Source organism: Macrobrachium nipponense, chromosome 47 (assembly GCF_015104395.2).
Source record: "Macrobrachium nipponense isolate FS-2020 chromosome 47, ASM1510439v2, whole genome shotgun sequence".
NCBI classification, from domain to species: Eukaryota; Metazoa; Arthropoda; class Malacostraca; order Decapoda; family Palaemonidae; genus Macrobrachium; species Macrobrachium nipponense.
Window position 1 is genome coordinate 35,798,672 of NC_087222.1, and position 11,503 is coordinate 35,810,174.

The 11,503-nt window shown below is 41.3% G+C and overlaps 1 protein-coding gene across 1 annotated transcript in view; it reads left to right on the plus strand.

Annotated features, from left to right (window-relative positions):
• Positions 1 to 11,503, plus strand: part of LOC135204649 (tigger transposable element-derived protein 1-like) — a gene marked incomplete at its 5' end in the record, with an annotated part of 265,628 nt that overhangs the window by 20,910 nt on the left and 233,215 nt on the right.

Below are 11,503 nucleotides of genomic sequence, written 5' to 3' on the forward strand. Positions count from 1 at the left end.
TCCTTTGGACACTATGCTCTGTGCCCAATTGCTGAACCCCCCCCTGTGGCGGAAGAGGAACAGGCCTCCCTCCTACCTGGGGAGCCTCATTGTTGCTGATGGGCGGGTTGGCCACCACGCCTCCTCTGAACTGTCTACTCCTCGTGCCCCTTCCTGCGCCACGCTGACGAAAGTAACCTCTCGCCCTACCTCTCGGTTGAGAGTAGCCTTGAGCCTCATAAGCAGGGTTGAAGGCCGGCGAGATAGCGTAGGAAGTGGATGGTTGAGATTGCTGGGGCACCAGGAGGAAAGGTTGGTTCTGCTTAGAGGTGGAAGGTTGTCCCTGTTGGGTAACTGGGACTGCCTGCACAAATTGCTGCTGTTGCTGGGAGTTTTTTATATGGCTGGAACCTCTTACCAGCCTTCTTTGGTTTCTTGCCAGCAGTGGGACGGATTCCTGTTTCCTCTTTGAGGAAATACCCCACCTAGCTCTAAGGCTCTGGTTGAGTCTAGCAGCTTCGTGGTGGACCTCGTTCACTGCAGACTCTGGGAAGAGATCCGCTCCCCACATGCTTGCAGCCAAGAGTCTATTAGGCTCATGCCTGATTGTGCACTCTTGTAGGACATGCTTCCGGCAGTTTCCTCCTAGCCTGGAAGAAGTCAAAAGCGTCGACAGAACCGTCTGAAACTGAGATTTCGCCAGAATCTTGAACAGCGGTTCCGTAGCGTAGGAAAGAGCAGCCATTTCTGTAACGATGAGGGAATTGAGGGACCTGCCGCCAAACCTAAGTTCGCGCATCGAACTCTGCCTGGATTAGGGAATCCGGCCAAAGCCTAGGTAATTTCTCACCGAACTGGGTCCATGGCGCAGTCGGCTTGAGTTTACCCAGCGTGAATGTAGCTGGCAGGTTTTCCCACAATTCTCCGAAGGCGGGAAGAGCGGAGAAGTAGACTCCGCCTCCCTCAACTGTGGAATGGGCTCATCATTGAGGACTGCCTGAAGGGACTTCTCCCACTAATTTCGTGGCGAACGGAAGAGAAACCTCCTCTTCCGTCGCGAAAATAGTGAAGGGACTCTTGTAGGCCTGGAGTTTAGTGTTAGTACACTCCCAGTCCTCAAGGCAGTGAACCCATTCCCGCTGGGCGTGATCTCTACTATAAAGAACTGACTCCTTAGAGATTTTGTCTTCTCTCGTTAGAGCCGTTGGCGTCAGCCTAGCATACCCGATGAAAGGCTGCGTCAGACCCGGAGGGTAGAACTCGAAGTCCTCAATCCTTCGAGTTCCCACTCCGAGATAGAAATCATTCCGTCCTTGAATGGAGCGTAGGCAGCTACTCTCCATGGGTTCTCCATAGAGAAAGCTGGCAAGGAGTCATAAGGTGGAAGTTGAAGAATCCCCGTGCTAGATGCTGGGGAGACTGGGGGAGGAGCCTGAGCTAGCCCAGCTACTCGGTCCTCATTCTCTCTCATTCTATTAGAGAGGTCCTGGATTGACTGTCCAGATTGAGACAGACTGTTTGATAATTGCGCAAACATCTGCTCGAACCGCGTTCCTAGTGCGGAGATTTGGGAGCCTACTAGCACGCCCACCTGTTCCATCACCCCTGCTGAGAAAGTAGAGGGATCGAAGGTGCTGGTGCTTGCTACCCCTGCCGGCATAGCCGGAGTGGAAGCAGTGGAGGCGGGAGAAGGCAGTGACTCGGTGGGAGCGCGAGCCTTCTCCTTCGAAGCCTTGCTTCTGGAGCTCTTCGATTGGGAAGAGCCCGGCTTTGCCTTCACCGCATCGCATAGGAAGTCGACAACTTCCTAGCCGAAGAGACGAAGACGACTCCTAGAAGTCGACTTAGATAAGGTCTTCGGTTCTCTCTTCCCTTCTCCTTAGGAGGTACAGAGAGAGCGGGAGGGCGAATAGGGATCTCGGATCCCGCAAAGCCTTGGAAAGAAGCGAAGAAGAGGGGACAGGAGAAGATCCAGGAGCGCCAAGGAAAGACCTTGGGCGCCCGACATACCTACCTCAACTAACAAATCCTGCCCCACCTACCGCCGTGGGCTCAGTTAATTGTCCAGGGCAGCGACGTCCGGGACCGACTCCTGGGGGAGGCTACGACCCCAAACGATTGCTGGAGGTCTTGCTGGATGGAGGCTATCAGTGGGGCAGCGGACGAGGGGTCGACGTAACCCGTCGACTTGCCCGCGGGGAAGATCTGGATGGCCAGCTTCCTGTCCAAGATGTAGGGCTGGCCCTTGGCGGCGTTCTTGCCAAAGCCGCCCACCCACGCTTTCAGGGTGGCGAGGGCGACTTCCCACACCGCTAGCCTGAAAGAAAGGTGAGATTAGCTGCCAATTGTGGAACGTGGGGTTTAACAAACTTACGACTAGAAGTTGTTAGTAACATCATAAGTAAGCCTATAATGGACTTACCCCATCTCCCAGCTGACCGACCAGGTCGTAGCATATGGCGCAGGCTTCAGGGTGCCAGACAATCGTCTCGTTGAACGACGTGGCACAAGGGGCGTGAGACCTGCACTCGTCATGTCCACAGGGGTCGTAAAGCGTCGCATTACAGGCTGGGACCTGGCAGTTGGTAGCCTGTAAGTGAAAAAGTACATGAGTACCAAGTAAACACTTACAGCCTAACATATGCTCCGCTGGTGCCGGAGCGATAAAGTTAGATAAAACCAGAGCCCCGCCAAAATACGTGTGGTAACTAGGTTGGTATATAGACTATGGCTCCGCCTATGGCGGAAGCACAAGAATCAACCAACTAGGAGTGGTGGTAATGGAAACCACGACGGAAAATGGCGGGGATGGTTGATAAAATAATAATAATAACACACAATTCATTGTAAAATATGTATAATTAGGGTATATATCCTTAAAATAACAAAAATAAAACAACTTCTCTCCGCCCGTCTACTAGAAGAGTGCGTAGGTAAGGAGTAAGCTCCCTTCCGGTAGCGGGGGAGAGATATATAAGGATATAGTAGGCAAGCAACCGACCACTCGTAGTACCCTCCACCCTGCCGCTCTAGCGGAGCCATAAAGTAACCTATAACCAAAGGTGCCCCGGCTGCGACGGGAGGCTCCTTCGTATCGTAAGGGAGGAGGCTGAGCAACTGGGGAGGGGGGGAGGAAGGTCTCGGCGAAACACGGCGGGAGCGAGAAAAGAGGGATGGCCTACTCCTCCCCGCCTCACCAACTACCCGCATGGAGACCCGGTACCTCATAGTGGTCGCCCTATACCCCCCGCTGGGAGGACCCCTGGTCACCTCCGAAAGTGTGAGAGAGCGATGAGGTTGTCATAACAACCAAGGGGTCCCCCAGCTCCCTCCCTATATCAGAGGGGAGGGGAAGGGGCAGGGTAAGGTGCTATGGAACACGTGACCGCAAGTGGCCTAGGCCGCGAGCAACACAACCGTGGTAGGGCCACGTGAACCAAGCTGTACCAATACATGGAACAAGCACCTAGGCTAGCCTAACCCCAATAAAAAATAAATAAATAAATATACATCGAAAGGTGGAAGAGACACTTTTAGTAAAAGAGAAAGAAGCCCAGGAGGAGGCAGACTGTTCCAAGAAACAGGAGCCTACTCGGAGCCAGCGATAGCCGATGTAGAGCAAGAGCCGGGATGCTGGGCCGGAAAATAATAATAATAGCCCTAAATACCAAGCTAAGAGAATGGTAGGAGGGCTGAACTAGCTAAAACTCGATGTAAAACAATGAATGTGATAAAGTAAGCCCATAAAGTATAAGAAGTCCCAGTATGGAGGCCGGGAATTCTTACGAGGCGGCATGGCCGCCACGAGACAACCGGGGAAACCGTATATGACCTATTAAGAGGAAAATACTGGTACCCGGAAGATAAAACTATGGTAAAATGTTACTTATGAGTTACTTAACTTAGCCGTGGCAATTGCAGAGCGTTCCATCGTAGATAGTACGGATAAAATCCAATAAAGCACGAGCACAAGAAAATGGCGACTTGTCGCTGGCGCTAAAAATTAAGGATGTCCGCTAGGGGCGCTGCTGTCCGTGGCGTCCTCTAGTAGTAGTAGTAGAGGCTGCATCGCCCGTTGGTATCAGCTCTCTCTTGGGGGGATTCTGATAGGAAGTTCTAATTGGTGTTTGGCTCGTGGTAGTGTTCCACACTCCCCGCCCCTTTATCATACCGACACTTCTTTTTAAGAGTGAGCGATGTCAGTTTTACTGACATTTTCTTAATTTTGTTTTTCTCTGGTAATTTTAGGCTAATTTTACCTAGAAAGAATGATATTAAGGATACTTTCATAGGCCGACACGAGCTGAGCCCAGAAAATGTTATAGCGGACGCTTTATCCAGAACCAAGCCTTTAGAATCGGAGTGGTCCCTAGACATGAATTCATTTCGGTGGATAACCAGACTAGTTCCAGATCTCCAGGTAGACTTGTTTGCGACATGCACCAACCACAAACTTCCTTGCTACGTAGCCCCAACCTGGACCCTCAGGCCTATGCCATGGACGCATTAACCTTAGATTGGAACCACTGGCAGAAGATTTATCTGTTCCCTCCAGTGAATCTTCTGATGAAGGTGTTACACAAACTACGTTTCTTCAAAGGATCAGTGGCCCTAGTAACACCCAACTGGCCCAAAAGCAATTGGTTTCCGCTCCTACTAGAGCTGAAGCTCCATCCCAGACGGATCCCACATCCAAAGTTGATACAAATAGTTCAAACTCAGACTGTGTCAGCTTCCTCAAGAGTAGTTCAAAACCCTAACTTGTGGACTTCATGAATTTGCTGCTCATAAAGATGCAAATATCGATCCGGAGAACGTCTTATTTTCATAGAATCTGACAAAAGGGATTCAACGCTTAGGCAATATGATTCGGCTGTTAAGAAGTTAGCGGAGTTTATAAAGAATTTAGATATTCTTCAAATGACCCCAAATTGGCCATTTCATTTTTTAAAACCTTGTTTGATAAAGGCCTAGCCGCTAGTACTATTTACTACGATTAAGTCGGCTCTGAAAAAGATTTTTCAAGTTGGATTTAATATAATGAGCAGATTCTTATTTTTCATCCATTCCCAAAGCTTGTGCTCGACTTAGACCTACAATTCGTCCTCAAAGGTCACGTGGTTTTTAAACGATGTTTTAAAACTAGCCTCGGATATCAACAACGAATCTTGCTCTTACATTTCTCTTACTGAGAAAAACTTTGTTTCTTACAGCCATGGCCTCAGGTGCCAGAATATCAGAATTAGCAGCTCTCTCACGTAATCCTGAGAACTTAGATTTCCTCCCATCAGGAGAAGTACTGCTCTCTCCGGATAGGAGTTTCCTAGCTAAAAATGAAGATCCTCAAAATAGATGGTCTCCTTGGAAAATTATTCCTCTACCTCAGGATACATCCCTATGTCCTGTGGTAACATCTTAAAAGCCTTTTTAGCTAGAATCCTCCTCATGTTCCTCTGGTCATTTATTTGCCAGAGAGAAAGGGGGTACTATCTCAATTCAAGGTATTAGACAGCAAATACTCTACTTCATAAAGCAAGCTAATCCAGAATCTTTTCCACATGCTCATGATATTCGGGCTATAGCTACCTCAATTAATTATTTTCAAAATATGAATTTTGATGACCTTAAGAAGTATACGGGTTGGGAAATCTCCCTCGGGTCTTTAAACGCCACTATCTAAGAAAGAATATTCAAGCCTTAAAATTTTCCACTATAGCGGCGGGGAGTTTAATCTCTTCTGACTAACTTTCCTTACTTCAATTTCGTCCCATTCCTTATACTGTCACCTTTCTACCTGCCACTCTCGCCACGATGCCTCTCACCTCGGTAGATCAGATTCAGCCACCCAAGTATCATGCTTCTCCTTAGAATATCGTTCATTCTTAGATTCGGCTTAATCATACCTGTATATATTAGATTATTAAAACTGTATATGACTCTTTTACATTTTTGTTTAGGTATACATATTTAGTAATTAAGTTATAAATAAGTTATATTCTTAAGTTTAGAAATTAAGATTGATGTATGCATATTTAGGGATTAAGCTATATATGAGTTTATATTCTTAACTTTAGACATTAAGTTTTATATTCTACTATTACTTAATGAAGATTGATCTATTAATGATGTTTTCGTTATGCTTTTTATTAATTTCAATTCATGAGCTTGGAAGGCATTCTCTGGTATTTTTTCACGCGAAACACAGGTCGACCCAGAAAGGGATTTTGACGGAGGAAAAATCTATTTCTGGGGAGAGACCTGTGTCGCCCGGTGAAACCCTACCCTGTTTCCCATCCCATTCCTTTCCAAGCCATTACTGAAATCTATGACAGAAGGATGTAAGATGGCGCTCGCATCGGGCGGGGACTGGTTGAGTCGGAGCGGTGTGGTTGAGACCGCTGTATCGGCGCATCCCGTGTTCATGGTGTTGACGAAGGAGTAATCTAATTGGAAGATGACCTGTGTTTAGTGGCTTTCACACGCACTTCTTTATACACGACCGCCCTTGAGGTCCGGCTCGCGCGAGGGTAGTAACCCTCTTGCATACCAATGGTTTAACTTTTCTCTGGTATATTTGGAAATTATTCTATCAGAAAAGTATTAAGAAGGACCTTTTCACCGGGCGACACAGGTCTCTCCCCAGAAATAGATTTTTCCTCCGTCAAAATCCCTTATATATATATATATATATATATATATATATATATATATATATATATATATATATATATATATATATATATATATAAATATAAATATAAATATAAATATAAATATAAATATAAATATAAATATAAATATAAATATATATAAATATAATATATATATATATATATAAATATATATATATATATATATATATATATATATATATATATATATATATATATATATATATATATATATATATATATATATATATATAAATATAAATATAAATAAAATAAATATAAATATATATATATATATATATATATATATATATATATATATATATATATACAGGCAGTCCCCGGGCCAGGGTCACGACGGGGGTTCCGTTCTTGAGACGCGTTGTAAGCCGAAAATCGTCGTAAGCCGGAACGTCGTTTGGAAATATGTCTTAATCTAATAAAAAGTTATAAAAACCTTACTTGTAATCCTTTGGTTACACTACATGTTGTTTCCTGTAGTTTTATGTACAACCTGGAGTTATTTTCATAAAAGAATGCTGGTTCTTGAAGGTAAAAACTATTGTAATCCCTCTGGTGACACTTACATTCTTGAAGTTTTATGTACAAACCCTGGAGTGATTTTGCCAAATCTTGAGGGGCTACAAGAACAGCTGATTACTATTTACGTATCATATAGACTAATTAAAGTAACGTTACTTTAAATAGGCTTATATATTAGTATCAACAAAACATTTCCTGCCATGAGTCAGAGGCTGTTTAATGAAATTGAACACTACTCTGTCTATCTGTTTCAGAAAATAAACGTTACGTCAATCCCCGAGACCATTGTTGCCAAAGCGTCTCTCTCTCTCTCTCTCTCTCTCTCTCTCTCTCTCTCTCTCTCTCTCTCTCTCTCTCTCTCTCTCTCTGATCAAATTATACTGGATAATGTCTCTCTTTGGATACTTCGATTTTGCCAAATCTTGAGGGCTACAAGAACAGTTGATTACTATTTATGTTATAGACTAATGAAAGTAAACGTATCTTTAAATAGCTTATATTATTAGTATATCAACAAACATTTACTGGCATGAGTCAGATGCCGTTTAACGAAACGAACACTTCTCTGTCCTTAACTCGGAGCGTCGGAAGACGCCTCTCTTCTCTCTCTCTCTCTCTCTCTCTCTCTCTCTCTCTCTCTCTCTGATCAAATTACTGGATAATGTCTCTCTTTGGATACTTGGAATTTGCGTTGTAATCTAACCAGAAACTTCGTTTTGTTATTATTACTGGAAACAAGCAATGATTTTTTCATTATTTGCGCTTTTGGACTGTTATATGTAAACTTTGCGCACTGCAAGCTAGTATGTATTCATTCGCTCGGAAACTAGTTCCGCATATGAGGCTCACTAAAAAACATCGAAAAATACGACATAAAAAGTGTCGAAAATCATCATAAACCTCAAATTTTTGTTGTAATCTAACCAGAAACTTATTTTTATTAATAAGACTGTGCTAAACTATAAAGGATTTTTATCATAGTATGCGTTTTTTAAAAGCGTCGTTAACTCGGAGCGTCGGAAGCATCAGCGTCGTAACCTCGAACAAGCGTCGTAACCCAGACGGATTTTTCCATTGAATATTTAAGAAAAAGCGTCGTAACCTCGGAACGTCGTAAGCCGGAACCGGTCGGTAACCCCAGGGGACTCCTGTATGTATATAATATATATATATGTGTATATATATATTATATATATATATGTATATATATATATATATATATATAATATACAGCAGTCCCCCGGGTTTACGACGGTTCCGGCTTACGACGTTCCGAGGTTACGACGCTTTTTCTTAAATATCAATGGAAAAATCCGTCCTGGTTACGACGCTTGTTCCAAGGTTACGACGCTGACGCTTCCGACGTCCGAGTTAACGACGCTTTTAAAAAACTCATACTATGATAAAAATCATTTATAGTTTAGCACAGTATATTAATAAAAATAAGTTTCTGGTTAGATTACAACAAAAATTTTGAGGTTATGATGATTTTCGACACTTTTTATGTCGTATTTTTCTATGTTTTTTAGTGACGCCTCATATGCGAACTAGTTTCCGAGCGAAATGAATACATAACTAGCTTGCAGTGCGCAAAGTTTACATATAACAGTCCAAAAGCAGAAATAATGAAAAAAATCATTGCTTGTTTCCAGTAATAATAAACAAACGAAGTTTCTGGTTAGATTACAATGAGAGAGAGAGAGAGAGAGAGAGAGAGAGAGAGGGTGTCTTCCGACGCTCCGAGTTAAGGACAGAGAAGTGTTCGTTTCGTAAATTAAAACGGCCTCTGACTCATGCCAGTAAATGTTTTGTTGATACTAATAATATAAGCCTATTTAAAGATATCGTTTCCTTTTTACCTTTTAATTAGTCTATATGATACGTAAATAGTTATCAACTGTCTTGTAGCCCTCAAGATTTGGCAAAATCGAAGTATCCAAAGAGAGACATTATCCAGTACACTGGAACCTTGACATAATCGAATTTAATTTGTTCCAAAGTACGATCGGTCGTATATCAAAAAATCAAAACAGTTGTATCTCAAAGCATTTTTTTTACCCCATTTTAAAATAATGTAATATGTATTAATCCGTTCTAGCGGTATGAAACCACACCTAAACACAGCTAAATTACATATAATATACACAATTTATACCCAAAAAATAAATGAGTAATAACACACATAATGATAAAATAACATAGCAATGTGATAAATGATAATAAATGTTAATAAAATCAATTAAAAAAAAGAAAGGAATTTTACTTACCACAACGAAAGATGACGTGAGGCCAGCGGGGGGAGGAGGTAGGGAAGGGTGGCAGGGAACGATTTGTTCTCTTTTTATTTACGTATGTACACTAATAACTACGTAATAAACACAAATGAAATAACATTGCTAAACTAATTTTTATTTTTTTTGTATTTTAATCAGTTTTGTAGTTTAGAAATAATGGTGATGCCTTTGGAAGGTTTATGCTTTGCTATAATTTCATGTTTTGCTTCCATCGAAATCATTTTCTTGGGTTTTTTCTTATCACCTGCTTTGTCTTTAGCTTTGAGACCCATGGTTAATAATAAAATAGACAAAATAACACGAAAAATAGGCGCAAATACAACGAACTAAACAACGACGTGTTAACATGCAGCACCAACAAACAAACAGACTGAACGCCATTTATCGGTTCGCCTATACAACTAACACTCATCGCAAAATCGTATCTCAAATATTTCATTGTATATCAAAGCTTATTTTTTCGCAAATTTTCGTTGTATCTCAAAACATTCGTATATTAGGACAATCGTATGTCAAAGTTCCAGTGTAATTTGATCAGAGAGAGAGAGAGAGAGAGAGAGAGAGAGAGAGAGAGAGAGAGAGACGCCTTGGCAACAATGGTCACCGTCTCGGGGATTGACGTAACATTTATTTTCTGAACAGATAGGACAGAGATGTGTTCGTTTCATTAAACGGCCTCTGACTCATAGCAGGAAATGTTTTGTTGATACTAATATAATAAGCCTATTTAAAAATACGTTTACTTAATTAGTCTATTTGATACGTAAATAGTAATCAGCTGTTTCTTGTAGCCCTCAAGATTTTGCAAAATCACTCCAGGTTGTACATAAAACTTCAAGAATGTGTGTCACCAGGAGGATTACAATAGTTTTTACCTTCAAGAACCAGCATTCTTTTATGAAAATAACTCCAGGTTGTACATAAAACTACAGGAAACAACATGTAGTGTAACCAAAGGATTACAAGTAAGGTTTTTATAACTTTTTATTAGTTTAAGACATATTTCCAGGCGTCGTTCCGGCTTACGACGATTTTCGGCTTACGACGCGTCTCGAGAACGGAACCCCCGTCGTAACCCGGGGACTGCCTGTATATATATATATATATATATATATATATATATATATATATATATATATATATATATATATGTATATATATATGTATATATATATATTATATATATATATATATATATATATATATATAGTATATATATATATATATATATATATATATAATAAATACACACACATATTATATATATATATATACACACACACACACAATATATAATATATATATAATATATATATATATATATATATATATATATATATATATATATACATACATATATCACACATATAATTATTATATATATATATATATATATATATATATATTATATATATATATATCTTATATATATATATACACAGTAATACCTCGACATTACGAGTGTCCCAACACCTACGAGAAATTTGAGATACGAAGGAAGTTTTGAGCAAATTTTTTTGCCCTGAGATATGAGGACAAATTTGAGATACGAGGATGTGAGACAGTTCCCGATGCGGCGCTAGGTGGCGAGTGTGCGAGAGGCTGCTACAAAGGACAGCATCGCTTGCTCTTTCCTGTCGGATCTCTGTTGCGGCGTAAAGTTATCTCTGAGCATCGGCCGCAGTATTTGCATTTTTACATGTTTTTTGCTTTAATCAGTGCAGAATTAAGTGAATAAGCAATGGGTCCAAAGCAAGCGAGTGCAAACAAGGGTAGTGAAAAGAAAAAGCGTATGATGACAATCGAGATAAAGCATGAAATAATAGAAAAACATGAGAGTGGTGTACGAGTGACTGAGCTGGCTCGCCAATATGGGAGGAGTACATCAACAATATGTACCATCCTCAAGCAGGAGGATGCTATAAAGAGCACCAAGCCTTCCAAAGGACTAACCATCCTTTCCCAGCTGCACAGTGATATTCATGACGAGATGGAGAGGCTTCTTTTAATATGGAT